The sequence below is a fragment of the Oxyura jamaicensis genome, chromosome Z (assembly GCF_011077185.1).
Source record: "Oxyura jamaicensis isolate SHBP4307 breed ruddy duck chromosome Z, BPBGC_Ojam_1.0, whole genome shotgun sequence".
Taxonomy (NCBI): domain Eukaryota; kingdom Metazoa; phylum Chordata; class Aves; order Anseriformes; family Anatidae; genus Oxyura; species Oxyura jamaicensis.
Window position 1 is genome coordinate 65,067,467 of NC_048926.1, and position 5,607 is coordinate 65,073,073.

General features: G+C 40.3%; 1 protein-coding gene across 4 annotated transcripts in view; it reads right to left on the minus strand.

Moving 5' to 3' along the window:
* Positions 1 to 234: 234 nt before the first annotated feature.
* PRR16 (proline rich 16) overlaps positions 235 to 5,607 on the minus strand; it is a 177,757-nt gene continuing 172,384 nt past the window's right edge. For all 4 annotated transcript variants that reach the window (XM_035310484.1, XM_035310485.1, XM_035310486.1 and 1 more), the window contains one exon: positions 235 to 3,129. The gene's annotated coding sequence lies outside the window, so the exon portion shown is untranslated. The remainder of the gene's footprint in view (positions 3,130 to 5,607) is intronic.

Sequence of the window (5,607 nt, forward strand, 5' to 3'; positions counted from 1 at the left end):
GCAGTGCCCTCTGCAAACTATATCTGCTTCAGCCTACAAATCATATGTTTATTATTTTTGCACTGCACACATAGTGTAAAACCTATCCTGGAACAAGGTCACTATTTTTCATATCTGTTGCATTTTTCTGAAGAAAATCTTACACTGTTTCAGGTGATTTTTGTACAATAATATTTTCACACAGGAGCTGATCTAGAACTTACCACGGCAGAAAAGTATTAGCAAGTAGTAATGAATTATTTCATGAGACTTTTATTGGGCTATTTTCAAATATAGATGAACGCATTCTGTTCACAATAAAATAAAATAAAATAAAAGAGATTTTCCAAAAAAATTATTAGATGATAATGAAAGTGCTCAAATTATCATTCTGAAATTTTCTTACTATTTTGATAATATCCCTTCATTAAACAACTCTGAATATTAGTCTGAAGGAGAAAGATCCCCAGTTTTATAACACAGGCTATCCAAAGAGTATACATAACCAAACCCATGCAAGCAGTGTGTCCAAATATATGACTCTAATGAGAAAGAAAGTCATATTTAAAAGTCTTTAAGCAAACCATAAGACAAAATATGTGTGGGGGAAAAAAAAAAAAAAAAAAATCGTTCTTTAGCAGATACAAAGGTTTCATTTATCAACTGCACCAGTAGAAATTGACCTCTAGCTTTCCTTGAAAAGAGTCAAACCATGACATGATCCCGATTTTTGCCAAATAAGGGAGACTATTATTCTCTTATTTAATTCATGTGATTATTTCACCAAAAAAAAATGTAAATCTATTTATGGCTTCAGAATCACAAGCAAAGACAGCACTCAAGTCTTTTTCCAGAATATACAACATGAGCATCTCCTACAGTAACAGGACTTGCGGCACTTACTTCAGCAGAGCTGGCATTCATCAGCGGGTAGGGATGCACATGCGTGCACACACACAAACACACGCATACACTTGTTTGTACACTAGAGCAGAGCAATGCATTTTTAAAACATCTGCCTACAACAAGGTTAACCCACAGGTGAAAAATGGCTTGGATTTTCCATTTGTTGTTGTTGTTTTTGAAAAAACATTTTTCTCTTAGTGAGCACTTAATGGGTTCCAAAGAGCAATGGAATAAAAAATAATAATAATAATAAATAAATAATTAAAAACAAACAAACAAAAACAAACAAAAAAAACTCTTCAGCTTTATAAATCAGATACACATGACTGGGTTTAAGATGAATGCTTTAAGGGAATGGGGAATCATATGTTTTACTTTTCTCTTAAAATTACACACAGGCTAATGGACTAAGAAAAAAGGAAAACATTTTTATTCAAAAGAGTGCCAGCATTGAAATTTTCAATAACTTGATAACAAATGACTGCAGTAGCTGAATAAAAATAACTATTCTTAACTTTAAACTGTAGATTGTTCTAAGGAACAACCTCTTATCCAATAAGTTTTCAATTTTTTTGTGATCAAATGGTATCATCTTCATGGCCTTTTCAGTATACTAAAGCATACAAATGAACAACAACAACAAAAAATAATCAAAAACAAAAATAGTTTTTGAATAAAATGAGGCAGCTGAGAAAAGATTTCTGTGTAATTTGGGAAACTACTATTATTAGACTACATTCCTTTCATTTAAACATCCAAATTTTACTTGCTAAAATTTACTGATAATAAAAAAATTATCCCATTATATATTTAGATTTCTTTGTGTGGATATTAAAATAAACTATGTTCTGAAATTAAGAGTTAAAATACCTCCTCTTGTTTACCATATATATTTGCCGGTATAAATATACTTCATCGTTTTACAAATTACAATATTTATATTAAAGCTTTTGATCAGCAAATCATTACAGGTTAACGTGAACGAATGATTTCTGTGTTTTGGTTCTGTCTTTAAATCATTTTTGGAGATGATGAAAATCAGCCAAAATAAGTGACTGCAAATAATATAAACGACATTTATTTAGAAAAATAAACTGAGAATGCTGCTTGTCTGTTAGATTTCTCCATGAAGTATAGACAAATGGCTAGAAAAAAAAATATGTCAAATACATATTACAAATGACTTATTTTCTTTAACAGTAACTGGGACTATAATGTCAGTGTTCAACAGGAACAGTGTGGCTGTATACTTCAATAGATTAAATTCCTTGTCTGCTAACATGATAAAAAATGGATGGTATTAAAAAAGATTATATCCCCTTTTTAAACACACCTTATAATGTTGATGCTTTTTCATATATATACATATATATATATGTATGTATATGTATGTATTTATTTAAACCTAAGAAAGGACCATAGTCCTTTCAGTGAAGAGATCCCCATAGTGAAAGAGCACACAAATGTTTTTCTTCAGTCCTAACTTTTATATTCCTTTTGGAGCCCCATCAAAATATAGCTTGTTGTGGTCAAAAATCTCCTGGGGCTGTCTGTGCAAACAGTGGCACACATCATTACCCTGAATGGAAGTGACAGTGCAAATACTAGAAGTGCATTGAGATGCAATCTCTAACAGCTGAACTTCTTCAAAGTTGGGTGGAGGACAGGAGACAGAATCCTTTTGAGCAATTTAACATCACTGATGCCCTGTTCCTGTATGGCTTTGAATATGTACAAGGGATGACAGAGATCTTCTTTCCCTGTAGACAGTAACATTCCTCTGTTGCAGTAAATGCATTCATATCCTGGATCACCTAAGTGCTTCGTTTCTCCTTTTGGCTACATATTGAAATATTTTTGGACGCTGGCTTGACCCATGAAAAACTCATCATCAGTTACTCTGGTTGCTCAGCACAGAACTCAGTTGTCAGGCTTGGAGAGCAGTTTCTGAAATGGGGCAAATGTTTAGTCCTCTTTATTCTTCTTTCCCACCAAGTGGAATTTAAGGCTGTGGCTTTTGCCAGGACTCAGCTTGCAGCTCTCTGATCTGAGACAGTTGACTCAATGCAGATTACACTCATGGTTCATTGTGCTCTGACTGGAAGGGCTTTCCCATGCTCCACGAAGGGCCAGGTTCCTGATTACTTTTCTGATCTGGCGCGCAAGAAGTCACGATGATGAATTTGATATGTAAGAAATTAACTGACGTGCCTCCAGATAGATATTCCTTCAAGCTTGAAGGTGCTATGAAAAAGAAAAGAAGACAAGGATGAAGTTATAAAAATATTACTTTAAATTGATAAAGGAATCAAAACAGAAGTTTTAACAATCATTCAATTCTTCATGTAAACAGGAGTTCAAAGAATTGTGATATTCTGAACCTTGAACTTTTATAGTTGTACTTTATTACTGATACAGGCTTTAGTCCTCTGCCAGGGCAAATGGGTTTAGGTTCACTGGTAGCTTTGGAATCACACTAGATTATGCCACTTGAGAAACTGATCATTACTGTCTGAGGTCCTGGGGTATATACAGATCTTGAAGTGATGAGTTTTTAAGTGCTAACCTCCCTAATGCACCAACTCAGTTTAACAACATGCCTAAGGGCATAAAATGAAATGAACATGAGATTTTAATAAGCAAAGAGCAAAATATTATGCAATTGAGGAACTTCTAGAATTGAAGAATTGAAGTGAAGGTCTCTGGGTGCACGGAGTACCTGAGCCTGTTACTGCCCTCTGAGGGCAGCAGAGATACTGGATGTGTGAGGTGTGAACAAGCTGACGACCTGCTCAGCCTGGTGGTGGAGCTCAAGGAGGAGGTGGAGAGGTTGAGGGCCATCAGGGAGTGTGAATGCGAGATGGACCTGTGGGGCAACTCCCTGCAAGGCTTGAGGGAAAGGAACCGGGGTGAGACACCCCAAACAGTGGTGGACTCCCTGCCCTGCCAAGCAGAGGAAGGGGAACGAGGAGATGAGAAAGAATGGAAACAGGTCCCTGCTTGACATCACAGGCAACCCCACTCCCTGCTGGCCCTGCCTCCCCGGGTGCCCATACACAACAGGTTTGAGGCTCTGGAGCTTGAGAGACCACTGGGTGGGGATGAGGTTACAAGTCTACCCAGGAAGCTGCCTTGGGTGAGGAAATTGACTCCCTCAGGACTGCCTCCACTAAGAAAGAAAGAAGGGTGATCGCTGTAGGCAACTCCCTTCTCAGGGGAACGGAGGGCCCTCTTTTTTGACCTGACCCTACCCATAGGGAAGTCTGCTGCTTCCTTGGGCCCAGGGTCAGGGACATTGCCAGAAAGCTTCCTCACCTGGTTCGCCACTCTGACTACTATCCTCTTTTGATAGTCCAAGCTGGCAGAGATGATATTGGAGAGAGAAGCCTGAAGACTATAAAATGGAACTTTAGGGGACTGGGAAAACTCATAGATAGAGAGGGAGCACAGGTTGTGCTTTCTTCCATCCCTACAGTGCCAGGGAGGGGTACAGAGAGGATTTGGAAAGCCCACCTGATAAACAGGTGGCTCAGAGGCTGGTGTCAACACAGATTTTTTTTTAATTTATTTATTTATTTATTTATTGACCGCTGGGCACTTTACTCAGCACCTCGCCTGCTAACTGCAGATGGGTCCCACCTGTCTCAAAGGGGAAAACAGACACTAGCACAGGAGCTGACAGGGCTCGTTGAGAGGGCTTTAAGCTAGGAAGGAAGGGGGACAGGGACAGGGAGGGAATGAGGCTTGTTAGAGGTGTGCCAGGGAGAACAATGTCAAGGCCGGGGGAGCAGGCAGTGGCCCAGCTGAAGTGCATCTACACTAATGTGCACAGCATGGGCAACAAACGGGAGGAGCTAGAAGCTGTCATGCAGCAGGCAAGCTATGACTTGGTTGCCATCACTGAAATATGGTGGGACCACTTCCATGACTGGAGTGCTGCAATGACTGGCTATAGGCTCTTCAGAAGGGACAGGCAGCACAGAAGGGGTGGTGGTATGTCTCTCTATATTAGAGAGTGTTTTGGTGTTGTGGAACTCAAGGCTGGGAATGATAAGGTTGAGTCCCTATGGGTTAGGATTGGCAGGAAGGCCAATAAGGCAGGTATCCTGGTGGGAGTCTGTTACAGACCCCCAAACCAGGATGAGGAGACGGATGAGGAACTCTACAGGCAGCTGGCAAAAGTTGTGAAATCATCAGCTCTTGTCCTCGTGGGGGATTTCAACTTCCCCAGCATATCCTGGACATGCAATACAGCTCAGAAGAAGCAGTCTAGGAGGTTTATGGAGAGAGTGGAAGATAGCTTCCTGACACAGCTGGTTAGAGACCCTTCCAGGGGAGGTGCACCGCTAGATCTTCTGTTCACAAACAGAGAAGGATTGGTGGGAGAGGTGGTGGCTGGAAGCTGTCTTAGGCTCAGTGATCACAAAATGGTAGAGTTCTCTATTCTTGGCAAAGTCAGGAGGAGGACCAGTAAAACTGCTGTCTTGGACTTCCAGAGGGCAAACTTTGAGCTGTTCAGGACACTGGTTGACAGAGTCCCTTGGGAGGCAGTTCTGAAGGGCAGAAAAGTCCGGGAAGGCTGGGCGCTCTTCAAGAAGGAAATCTTAAAGGCTCAGGAGCGGTTTGTCCCCACGTGCCCAAAGACGAGCCAGTATGGAAGAAGACCAGCCTGGCTGAACAGAGAGTTGCGGCTAGAGCTTAGGGAAAAAAAAAAAAAAAAAA